Genomic DNA, 12969 nt, shown 5'->3' on the forward strand with positions numbered 1-12969 from the left:
ACCTTCAGGGGTGGGAGGAGTGTGCTTCCTCTGCAGTAATCATGGCTTCCAGACCCTGCCAGCTAAAAGTGCAGTGGGGTCTAAAGTCAGGTCATTATACCCTATTCCAGATTCAGAGTTTGCTAAACCTCAGGCCATGGGTGGTGAGGAGAGAACCCCCGGGTGGCAAACTGTGCTATGTGATAGCCACATGCAGGATCTGACGCATGAAAACTATCTCTTGCTGAGCTCTGCAGGTTGCCCCAGGCAACTGTGCTCCTGACTCTTACATCATGCAGCAACCACCAGACTGCTGCAGTTCTTCTTATACCCTGTCACAGGGGCAGCTCAGGACAACTCCCAACCTGAGGTGAGATTAAGACAGACTGCATGTATGTTGGGAGAGAGGTGGTGCGGTCTCTGACCATGCCAGAACTCTGCTGTCATTTGCATTTCTCCTGGGGCTCCACTCCCACAGAGGTCTGACCAGAAAAATGAACCTTTCCTGCTGGATGTAGGCCAACAACGCCAGTTTCTCTTTTGCTTTCCCTGCAGTCATTTTAACCTCTCTCTGTCTCTGGAATGGACTGTGTGTGACCGTTGCTTGCTGTAGTTTTGCACCCCCTTTCCTCAGCTGACCATCTGCTTCCCACCTTCCAGATGTAGTCCAATTAAGAGTCTTTCCTCATGCAGTCTAGGCATATTTCTCACAAGTGTGAGAGTGGACTGAATACATTGCTTTTTTCCCCAGGGAGAGCAGTACAGCTAAAAGAGAGTGTGCTGGATGCTCAGCTTGTGTAAATGACTTCAGTGGAACTCTGACAATTGACACGAGCTGGGGTTCTGCTCCAGGCTTTCTTGTGTCTCACCAACAGAACAATTTTAAAAAGTTAAATTAGTTGCAGTTGTGCAAACTCTTTGAAGATCACTGTATGCATAGGTGTCACTGAGGGCATAATTTAACCTGCAGAACTTTTATTACAGGCAACTGTGCATGAGAAGGAAGGAAACCAACATGGTTCTCATCCCAGTTTGAGTTTGCAGGGCAGGCAATTAGATTTTTTTAATGGATATAATTGAGAGATAATAAACATGGAACCCACCCACGATCATATTTTTAGAGTCCTTTCTCAGATCACAACAGCACTTTAAGGTATATTTCCAATCTTAACCCTAACAATCAGGGCCTAGAACCTTATACTAGTAACTCTAGGAGGTCCTGTTCATTATTTGTCCTCTGGACCCTTCATACTAATTACGCTGGTGTAAAGAGTCTGCAGAGCAGCCACAGGAACCCCCAGGGAATACATCCAGTGTAGAAGGGCTGATTCTGTAGCAGCCCCAGGTGGAGGGAGTGTTCTCTGTGACCTGGAGATGGAGCAGAAGCAAGATGTGTGTGGATTGGATGCTGGAGGGTGCAAAAAGGGGGTATGGCTTAGTTGGATTTGCACCCTGATTATTCTGGGACCTGCAAAGCCCCATAAGTTTCGCAGTGGCATTACTTAGGGCAGCTCTAGGAGTATATGGATGTTAAGCACCCAACTTCTATTAGAATTCATTCAGCTTCATTCTTTTGTGAGGCCATAATTTCACTAGTTCTCCAGTCACAACAGAGTCTTCCTGCATTTCTATTATTTTTTTTTTTAAATGGTGAGGAAAATAAATGTCTTCGACTTGGAGGGAAGAGCTCCACCTGCTGAAGTAGAATATAGCATGAGTTGTGGTTTAAAAATATGACATCAGCCAAAATAAAATCAATGGCTTACAAGTTTTGCAATGCAGTGACAAGTAAGATGCTTTGTAGCCAAGATTTTAGAAAAATGATTAGAAATTTGGAGTGCTTCAGTTTTTGGCGACCGACCCTGAGCTCCTGTAAAGGGGCCTGACTCAGAGTGAATCTACAGCACTTTCTGACATATGGCCCCTTTTAAAGTGCCTCAGATTGGACACCCAAAAACTCAGTCCCCCTTCTGAAAATTATATCCTATACTTCTTGTTTTATAAATACGCAGAAATCCCTCTTTAATTTGTAATCTCTACAGGACAGTGGTATGTGCAGGAATTTAAATGTGACCCTTTTTTGGGGGCCACAGAAGCTCACTGCCCCCTATTCCCACCCTGTTCCAGCGGGAGCTTGAGCTTCTCTGCCTCCATGGCCTCGGGCTGGAGAAGTTCTGTGCCCTGGGGGGCATGCCCCTGCTTGTCCCCACTTGCGCATGCCCCTGGTACAGGAAGGAACAATTAAAGAAGCTGCAGCTATCTGTCAATTGAGACCTAAAATCAGGGTTGGAATTTGGAGGCTTTCTTCCTTGTGGTTGCTTATTGGAAAAGGTGCAGCTTGTCCTTTTGCATATACAGTAGTTACACAGTTCACAGACAACCAGGTAACCCGCTGATGCAATTGACATCACGAGAAAGAGAAACAGGATATCTTCTGTGCACTATTGTTCTCCCCAGGGACTTTAGGCATGATGTTTAGTTACATGCACCAACCTGTATGGGCTGTGCTGCTGTGTGAATTATGTCAGCTGGCTCAGTGCATAAGGCCCAACTAATCAAGAAGGGTGTGAACTGTAAAATTAAATGCTCTTCCCCTAGTGAAATTAATGTCTATGGATAGACTTGTACTCTTGGGTTTTTATTTTTGTGTGAGTAATTTAGGAACAGATGAGGCAGTGGCTCGATTATGAAACATTTCTGAAATCCATCATGGGCAGTGACATGCTTCCGTCTTTGACCAAAGTGTCAGATTCTTGCTGACTTTACGTTGGTAGCTTTGGCAAGAAGTAGTAACAGCATGACTCAGGATTAGCTGGCACCTGCTCCAGTCAGTGTGGGCATGTTTGATCTTAACACCAGCTGAGTTCTATCTATTGGGGAAAGACTACTAGGCCTACTGCAATGCGGTGAGATGAGGCTGGATTTGCTGGGTGTGGAGCAGCATCAGTTCATCCCTCTTAACCAGGAGGAGGAGGTTTTTTGTTTTGTTTTGTTTTTAAGCGTGATAACATGGGCTGACACAGTATCTGGCAAGATTTACTGGAGCCTAGTAATATTGTCAGCTGTACAATGTACCCCACTGTACAAAACTCAAATAGCAAGACAGTCCATGCTCTAGTGTGGTTATAATCTAGGTTGAGGGACAAAAAAGCACCAAGAGACCCAGATTGTCCTTCAGACAGGACCATGGCATGGAGGCAGGTGAGACATTCTCTAAAATTATGTCAGCACTACTGGGATTTTTAGGATGTAAATGGGAACAGCGCTGCGCCCTTCCGCCTTGTCTCCCTCTCCCCCCTTCCCCATCTTCTTCTTTTGTTTTTCAGATCTTTGTCACCTCTTGTGCTACTCCTCATGCATCTGTTTTGCTGGAAGGCTGTTCTTTTAATTTAAATGTTCCCCAACACACTCTCCTCTCAGCTCTCCCCTGTATGTAATCCAGCTGAGTAGCTGCAGGAGGGTCATGTTGGTACACCAGCTCATCAACAGTACCTGTCCATGAGTCAGATCACTTGAAGTCTGTTTCTGGGCCTCTACTGTTCTACACTCAGGTTGCCACTTAGCTGTCTAGTTTTGTCCCTCCAGGATATGGTGCAGTCCAGTGAAACATTCCTAACCCCACCACCCTTTTAAGGATGCAAGATGCTTTCTTTACCTGTATGAGACAGATGTGCCTAGGATAAGACAGGGGACATTAATAGATGGAGATCATATTGCCATTGTTCACAGTTGGGGGCTACACTGGGGGGAAAATTACGAACTCTACTCATGTTCCCCATGCCTGATGGCTTTCCCTCTGTCTTTTCCCCCTCTCCTATGGTAGTTACTGCTCTCTGCTCTCCATTCCCCTCCCTCTTTGGCCCTTCCTTTAACCCCCAGGTGACTGTAGCTTTTGCTTTTCTTCTCTTTGCTCTTGCCAGGGTAGAAAGATCAAATCAATGTTTTAACTTTGTTAGCAAATTGCTCTACTACCCTTCAAAGTCCAGGGCTGTACAACGATTAGGTAATGCAGTTAAAACAGGGATCAGTCCTGTGCATGCAGGCAAGGACAAACTGTTTTAGGCCACTGCCTTGTTGGGAACATAATCATAATGGAACACAGTCTTGGGAATGCAAATATTTTGCTGGTGTAGACAGGAACAAAGGGTCTTTTGTATAAAGTCAAAAGGGAGAAAGATGGGTTCAAACTGTGGTACAAAAGGTGAAAGACCAGTGAGATCATGTATTAAGTACCTGGTTCCTTGGAGCAACATCTGTAAAGTGGGCATCAATTTCTTAATTTTTCTAGGATTGTAAAAACTGTATACTTACGTTTGTTAATGACTTAGCATATATGTTTTTTGTTTTTTTTTTAAATGAACATGGGGGCCAATTCTGGTCTATTCTAGTGTAAGCTAAGAGTAACTCTCTGATAAAAATCAATGGAATGATTCTCAATTTACAGGAGGATAATTCAGAGAGTTCCAAGCCCTGATTGTCTGCATCTGATAGACCTGTGAGTTTCATAGCATTCTTATCTGGGTATGCTCATAAAGCTGATATTTTAAGATCAAACCAAAAGCATCACTCTATAAATAACTGATGGCAAAAAGTATGTCTGGGGGACTTAATATTCTTTAGGTCAGTTGATCTCTAATGTTTTTAGCCTCTGTGGTGGTTGTTATATCTTGGTAAACTCTTTGTATGCTCAGGCATCTCGTGTTTTTTCTTTGGCCCTCAAAGTCAAACCAAAACTTTCTGGAGACTGGGTGTGGCGGTGAGTTGTAGAGAATGCAATAGATTTTTCTCCTCCAGGATAAAGATAGGGGCCAGAACAAAGATTCCTTCAAAGGGAGTTTTATGATCTGTGTTCACATCTTAGTAAGCACAGGCCTAAATGGACAAAATTATGAAGTGACACATCATCGTCATATCCCCTGCAGCTTCCTGATTTCTTCTTTGGATCAACCAAAGAAGAAGCTGACCTCTCCCTCCCCCCAGGAAGTTCATACCAGGATGTATGCTTGGCTCAGGTGGACCAAGAACAGCCCAGTGCTTGCTGGGGTAGAACTTTGACAATTTAGTGCCTGATTCTGCTCCCATTGAAGTCAATGGAAAACTCTCACTGACTTCAACAGGAGAAGGATTTGGCCACCCCTTGTTGCTCTTTGAATCTGCATGGAGGGCCAGATCCTGCAACGTGTTGAATGCCGGTTGACATCAGTAGGAGTTGAGAGCTTGCAGAAGAGACTCGGCTTTTTGAAGGATCAGGCTACGATGCAGACATGAAATCTACAACCCCTTGCTTCAATCAGTCCCTTGATTTAAGAAGCTGCCAGCAACCAAGGACACACCAAGCTATTGCAATATATTCCTAGTGACTCATTGCTCCTGGGCAAGTGCTCATATCCCACTATCTTCCAGCTAACCAATCACCTCTGCCAAGAATCTAGCTTCCACAAAATCCTCTTTCAAGGACTGCAAAAAGCTTAGGACGTTGGGAAATTTTCCTGCTTGAGTGTAAATCTCTATGTTGACAGATTAATCTCTAGCCCCATCCCGCATCAGTAGAAGTTGTGAATTTGATTAATCTCTGAGTTATTCTGGCATGCAACAGGGTAACCCCGACCACAGAACCCCTGATGGTGAAGGTTTGCTTGGAACCCCCATTCTTGTGGGGTAGCACTAGCTGACTGAGTAATCTCTGGAAGTGGGTTCTGCAGGCTGGAGAGGTTTTCTGACCAGGATGTCGCAGAGAGACCGTGATTTAGTGCATACACCATGCATCCTTCTACTGGGGAGCTCCTTTGGCAGAGCCCCACAATCCTCTCCCCTCACAAGAGGGCAGCAGTGAAAGCACTGCTCTTCCCTTGCCCCTTTCCAAACGAACATCCAGGAGGTTAATACCCTATGAGACCTTTTCACGGGTGCAAATGGTGAATTTTGCACCTCCTCTACTCTTTTTCATGTGAATCTCACTCTGCAGTTGTTACACCTAACTGAATGGAATACAAATGAGATATTATGCATTTGCTGATTGGCTAGCCAGAGTCTGACACTGCAAAATGTAAGAATGTGTTATTGGCCGTAAAGGACACTGAAGGAAACTTGTCATTACAAGCACTGTCTCTTTCCAAAGCCTCTGATGCTGCATTAAATTGATGTATTAGAAACATAGCAAATAATTTAAAAATCACACTCTTTATTTTGTAAACTTTCCAATAATTAGGCCTAATTAGAGCATTCAACTTGCCTTAAACATTTAGGATTTAGTTAAAGGCTAGCATTGGTAGAGATGAAGAAGCATGCCCTCATGTGGCAAAAGCTTTTTCTTGTAATACCAGTTTGTCATTTTTCTTCTAACCAAAAATTATCTGCTTCACTAATTACAGAGGGTGGTATTGTGTCTGTCTTTAATATCTGTAGATAGAATGGGTGTTCTGATTCAGCACAGCTGGATTACACACAAGCTCGCCCCAGAGTAATTAAAAAGGTTTTAATTCACATCTTTTTGTTATTTCTGTGCAAGTCTGTGTGTGGACATTTTTATTCTGAAAGAAGAGTATCCACACAGAGACTTGTCCCAAAATAATGAAATGTGTAAATTAAATTAGTCTTGTCTGCATGGGAAAAGTTGCGCCATCTTACTACAGGTATGAATTTCAGACTGACTTAGCTGAACCAGTGGAAACCCCCATGTCGATACTTGTGTTCCTGTTTAAACCGGACTTAGTTTTAGTTTATCTTAAGTCAATTAGGAATTGATTTAAGCTAAATCAAAATAAGCCACTCTTAGCTCTGGTCTACACTTAAAATGTAGATTGACCTAGTTACGTGATTCAGGGATGTGAAAAAACCATAGTTAAGATGACTTAACCCCTGGTGTAGACACGGCTAGGTGAATTCTTCTGTTGACCTAGCTACCAGCACTCAGAGAGATGCAGGTAATCCACCTATGGGGAAATACCCCTTTTCATCAACGTAGGAAACATCAACACTACAGCACTGCAGCTGTGCCCCTGTAGCTGCCGCAGCGTAGACGTACACTAAAACAAAAATAAGTGTCCACAGAGGCGGGCTGAACTGGTTTAATTTAATCAATTAAAAAAATTAAACTGATGTAATTTTCTAATGTAGACATGGCCTTCATTATTTTGGTGCAAGTTTGTGTGTAGAAAAATCCCCAGAAATATAGTTGCCTTTATTATAAATTTTGTATTCTTGACAGAGAGAGATTCAGTTTTATAACTTTACTGACATTGTTCAGATAAATGTTTTAAAGATCAAAAAGTTCCAGTCTTTCCTGATATAACACAATCTACTTTTTACCATAGCTTCTGATTTATTTTTATTCCCTGAATTTAAAACAGTAAATGTGATTTATAGAAATTACTAGTGGCTAACAATTTACCACTATTTTTTAAACTTAAAAAAAAAAAGATGGATGTGGCTTGATAAATTTAATTCAAAGTAGGATAAAGGGGATGAAAATGAAAGAGCATTTTGTGATGTCTCTTCTGGTGATCTGGAGACTCAGATGACAGATGAAATCAAGGTTTAAGCCTTGAGATCAGGATAATCTCCTGCAGGGGAAGTATCCAGGCAGAGAACAGGAAATCATGAGACTCCAATCATGGAGTTTCCACAGGATCATTCTTTGTGTTGTCTCCTGCCCCCCTTGGAATGGCCTGATGTTTAGACCCCCCCACACCTCAAATTCATGATCTTTATGAGTTTGAGGGGAGCTGCCAGAGACAAGGGAGCTAAATCGCCTTAAGCCTCCTCCATGTCTCTGGAGCATTCCTGCCCCTCTCCCTCCTCCAGGACAGTGTGCCCTTGGTGGAGACCTGCTGTCAGCGGCTGACCTCTTGGCTGCCTCCAGGAGTCCTCCCACAGAGGCTTCACACATCAGAGCAGGGAGAAGTGATTCAATTAATGTGGACTCCCTTGCCTTGATGAGGGGTTAATTCTGTGGAGAGCAGGTCCCTACGTTTGTCCCCAGCTCCCCCTCTCCATGGATCCCAACCTCCATGGAGGATTTAGGTACCTGCTGAGGGATGTCCATGGGGTCAGGAAAAATGGGGAACAATGGTATGAAGGTGGTAGTCCCACCATATTGCTAATTCTGCTGTGTTCTTGTCATCCTCTCCCACAGAATTGGAGAGAAAATGTTTAGCTCTCTCTTGTGGATGAGACAAAACTCTCTGGGAAAGGTCACAGGATGGCCTATGGGTCAGGGGGGTGCAAGATGGTGGCAGACAGCAGGACACTCACCAGAGACTGCTGTAATGTGGTCTACTTTGGGCTCCATCTTAAATCCCTTTGGAAGCTAAAGTTGGTGTAGAATGTGGCAGCTTGCTAGCTGATTGTCTTTGGAATTTGCTTCCCCACGCCTTGGTCTGACATAGCCTGAATCTATTAACTTTCAGGGCCGGCTGCAAAGCTAATCTGTACAGGGCACTTTAAAGGAGGGAGATGTGTCAGGGGCTGATGATTAGAGAGGGAGGAGGATTTCTTTTATTTTCTGTTCTGTATAGTTATATTTTATGGGGTTACTGCTGGTGCTCATAAATCTAAACAATAGTCTTGCCAGCTTGGATGATATTTGGCGTTTTTCTTGAAGCCCCAACTCCTGAAGTCAACTGATTTATGTGAGCATCTTAGCTTTCATTGTGAAATGAAAGCCAAGTTTCTACCTCTTGTGGTGGCGGAGCAAAGCTGGAAAATGTGAACCCTAAAGGCTCAAAAATCTGAAGGCAAATAAAAAGAACCCAAAATTTATTATTATTTATTATTATTATTTTTAAAAAACCTCAAGATTTTAAAGCCAGTCTCATGATTTTTGAGGCCTGACTCATGGTTTTTGAATGCTTAGGGTTGGCAGCACTGAAATAGCCACATGCTACCCTGCCAGAGATCTGCTCCATACAATTAAGCTGCAGGAGTCTCTAGAAGTGTTCAAACTACCACCTGCAAAACAGACCCATATCCCTCCTGGCTGGTGACAGCCAGCAAAGAACAATTGGCTAATGGAAGAAACAGAATCTGCTAACTTCATTGAAAAAATGTAACAGCCTACTCAGTTCTCAAAGCCAATACTGGATACAAAAGACCTCTCCAATTTACCATTCTAAGGCAAAATCACTGAAAGTGGTGACAGCCAAGTTTTAATTACATGTGACATCTGCTAACATCTTGGGTGCCTTGCAATCAAGCTGCAAGATGGGGCATGGCCAGGAGATAGCTTGGTGGCACTAAAAGACAAGCAGCTTGTGGCAATGGATACAGGCAGTATTTCCATACTCATTCTACTGGACTTCTCTGCAGCTTTTAATGCAGTTGATCTACTTGCATATGGAGTAGATAGTGCAATATTAAAATGGCTCCCATCATTCTTCTCCAGCAAGCCCTGGAGAGTGGAGATGGGCAATTTCTACCTGTCCCCAAAGACCTTCACCTGTGCAGTCTTGTAGAGATTTATCCTGTTTCTGTGCTTCTTTAATGTCTCCATGAGACTATTGGGAGGAGTGGTGAGATGACACCTGCTCTGTTTCCAACAATAGACCAGTGACTCCCAGCTGCTTTTTCACTGATGTAATCAACATCATCATAAGGGTGTCACAGCGCCAGCAAGAGAACAGCTGCTGGACGAAGAACAGCTGGCTTAAACTAAACCTAGGCAAGACCCAAGTGATTCTGGTCAAATGGGGGAAATGCTTCAAAGAACTAGCTGGGTCATTTCACTCCACTTCCACTGAAGGCATCTGCCCCTGCTTGTCAAAGTGATGTGTAGCTTGAGGATCCTGTTTGACTCATCATTTAAACCTAAGCAATCAGGCAGAGACTGTGGTTAGAACAGACTTCTTCCACCTTCAGTTTGCTAGGTAATGACGCCCTTACCTCCTGGATAATGATTTGGCCGCAGTGATTCCCAGACTGGAATACTATAACTCATTGTACCTGGGGCTGAATGTGGCTGCAGTGCAGAAATTCCAGCCTGCGCTGAATGTGGCTGATTGGCTGCCTCCTGAATGGGACAGACCACCGTGAATGTATTCCCTCCCCATTGTTTTCCTCTACTGGTCCACTTCCAGTGATGGCTCAAGGGCCTGACCTTCCAAGCCATCAGTGGACCAAGACACAGCCATACCTGTGATAACCTCTCCATCCCTCACTTGCCAGGGCAGTTGCGCTCTTCTGAGCCCATGAAGTTCACAAAGGCTCTGATTCAGGCGCTTAAGTCCATCCCTGTTCTCAAAGGGGGTTAAAGCATATGCGGGTGACTTCAGTGGGACTCAAGGACATCCTTAAAGTTAAGGATGCCTTAACGTGCCCTTTCTGAATCAGGGCCCAACGACATGAGACCCAAGATGAGCTTTCTCAGACAAGGATGTTCTGCTATGGAATAAGCTTTGGAGGAAATTGGCCTAATGGAGAGTGACAGCCATTAACCTGCAAGACTCTTGTCTTCAAGGAAGCCTTCTCCTCATAGCCAGATTGACCACTTCATTTTTGTTAAGTAATTGTGTACATTCAGCTGAAGCAGAGCCTCTTACAAATGTGGCAAGGAGAAGAGCAGATGACTAGTGAAGTCCCTAGCAGATTTCATGTAGGCCGGTCTAATTTACCTGTGACACCCTTGCCTGGTATGGTGATGGGTGCAATAGAAAAGCACATAAGATGATCCTGTCCTAGTTCTTGTGGGTGTTATGAGAACCTTTTGATGAAAGCCGCCATGCAAATTGAAAATTTTCTATTTTCTACCGTGGTTTCGTTTATGCTCTCTCGAGTGTAAGTTCTGTAATATGCAAAAAATGTTTCTCTTTTAGCTTTTTCCAAGAATTGGTCTGTGGGGAAAATGGGAGTTTACTTGGGCTGCACAACATAATAACAATAAAAATAACAAGTAGCTGGCTCTTACATAGAGCTTCTGATCAGTAGCTCTCCAAGCACTTTATGAAGGAGGTAAGTGTCATTTAGTTACATTTTACTGGTGGGGAAACTGAGGCATGGGGCGGTGAAGTGACTAACCCAAGGTCACCCAGCAGGTCAATGGCAGAGCCAGAAATAGAACCCAGCTCTCCTGAGTCCCAGTCCAGTGCTCTAGCCGCTGGGCCACATGAGGTGTAAAAATGTATGCATCAGTATTTTTTATCTGCTTTATTTATACAGACTTATTTCCAAAGGAACACACTGGGAGAAGAGACTTTCTAGCTCAGGAACTGCTGCTGCTCCTTGCTAGCCTGTTCTTCAGTTCCTTTATGGCATTTTACGTATGGTCACTTGATACTAGCAGCTGCTTTGTTGCATCACTGTCTGTCACATCCTTCCTTTTATTTTAAGTTTAACTTCCAAAACCTAAGCGAGCCTTTGTCAAGAGTCCCACAAAAAACCTTTCTAAAAATAACCAGTTTCTTTCCCAAGCTCAGTTCTAAACCTGTCGCTTTAATGATGCCTAAGCTACATAGTGGGTGATGAGCAAAACATTGCTACCTTCTGTCCATATTTGTTTTCTCTGTTTCTCGAAACACTGTAGTCATCCAGGGAAAACTGTGTGCTCTACTTTGCTGCTGTACAACTGTTGTGGATCTGAAAAGTTCCCATTAATCTGCTCCACAGATGAATGTTTCTGGATAAAGCTCAGTAGCCAGATCTCTCCCTCCGCCCCTCCTTTTTTTTTTTTTTTTTTTTTTTTTGGTGCATATCAAATGAAGCAGAAAAAGTCTCCAATTTAAATACACCAAGTGAATAACCAAATAGCAAGATTAATTTTTGTTTAGCCCACATGCACAAAGAAGCAAACGGCCAGTTTTGTATATAGATTCCTGTTGGTAGTTCATTACCAGCAGAGTCTGTAATAAGTTACTGTAGAGATGTGATGAAAATGTGGGTTAATGATAAGCAGACGGATGTTGAGCCAGGCACAGCTAAGAACAAAACATCCCAAAGCCTTGTGTTTCTGATGTGGACTCAATTAACAAAGTCCACAACTTGTACCAGAGTTCATTAAGATAGTTAACATAGTATAAGATTATTTAAAACAACAACAACAAAATCCAAAAAAATAATGGGAGAATGAAAGACAAGGGACAGAAAAACATGACACTGGTAATAAACCACTGGACTTTGGAGTAGGGCCAAGGCAAGCTATTCAATGGGTTTGAAGTTTGGACTAAAGCTGGGTTTGAATTGGTTTTCATTCACTGTCCAAGAGGTTATAAGTAATGGACAGAGAGAAGAAGTTGCCTTTAGTTTATCAGCTCCCAGCTGTGTGTGTTGGCAGGAGTATTATGCTGCTAGTATGCCACAGTCATTAGGCTGACTGATACCAGCATGTGGTACTGCATGCTGCAGATTCAACTCTGAAGCTGAAACATAAAATCCTCCCTGATGCTGGCTGGCACAGACTTACTTTTTCCCCCGACCACATCTGGTCCTAATATAAAATGTGTTTAGAAATACTCCTTTAAAAATCCTTCTTGTATTTCTATTTGTTAAAATGTTGGTTACATTGGTTTAATAATGCAGTTCTAATACTGAATCTGAAACTTTTTCTGGGTGTGATCCTGCCAGGTTTTGAGGTCCCTCAGCTCTACTGATTTGTTTCACAGACTTGAATCTTAAAAGTACTAATTCTTCTCTAAAAACCATCTGCTACTTGCTTGCGGAGCTGTAGTCCAAAACAAATAGCATTTAAAAAACAACTTACTTAATTCTGATGCGTCTCTCCCTGAAGACCACTAAGCGCCTTTACAAAAATGATAGTTGTGCCCTATGTGGAAAAATCCCAGTTAAGATCAAGGGACCATATCATACCATAGAAAGCAAAATTCTACACTTAAACGTATAGGAAGTTTTGCTTGTGGCCCAGAGAGACCGGAAAAGTCGTGGGCTTTAACTTGTGGAATTTCCCACAACACTGTTTGGTTGGGAAGATGAGCTTGTCTCTCTCCATGGAGAGGGTGGGAGGCCTGGTCATCTTAACTTGTGGATGCCTAAAAATTATCTGGG

At 43.2% G+C, this 12969-nt stretch overlaps 1 long non-coding RNA gene across 1 annotated transcript in view; it reads left to right on the top strand.

The window, feature by feature from the left end:
* Positions 1–279: 279 nt before the first annotated feature.
* LOC144260486 (uncharacterized) overlaps positions 280–12969 on the top strand; it is a 105030-nt gene continuing 92340 nt past the window's right edge. The window contains exons 1-2 of the long non-coding RNA XR_013345025.1: positions 280–349; positions 4424–4474. This is a non-coding gene — a long non-coding RNA (uncharacterized LOC144260486). The remainder of the gene's footprint in view (positions 350–4423; positions 4475–12969) is intronic.

Source organism: Eretmochelys imbricata, chromosome 2, assembly GCF_965152235.1.
Source record: "Eretmochelys imbricata isolate rEreImb1 chromosome 2, rEreImb1.hap1, whole genome shotgun sequence".
Lineage (NCBI taxonomy): Eukaryota > Metazoa > Chordata > Testudines > Cheloniidae > Eretmochelys > Eretmochelys imbricata.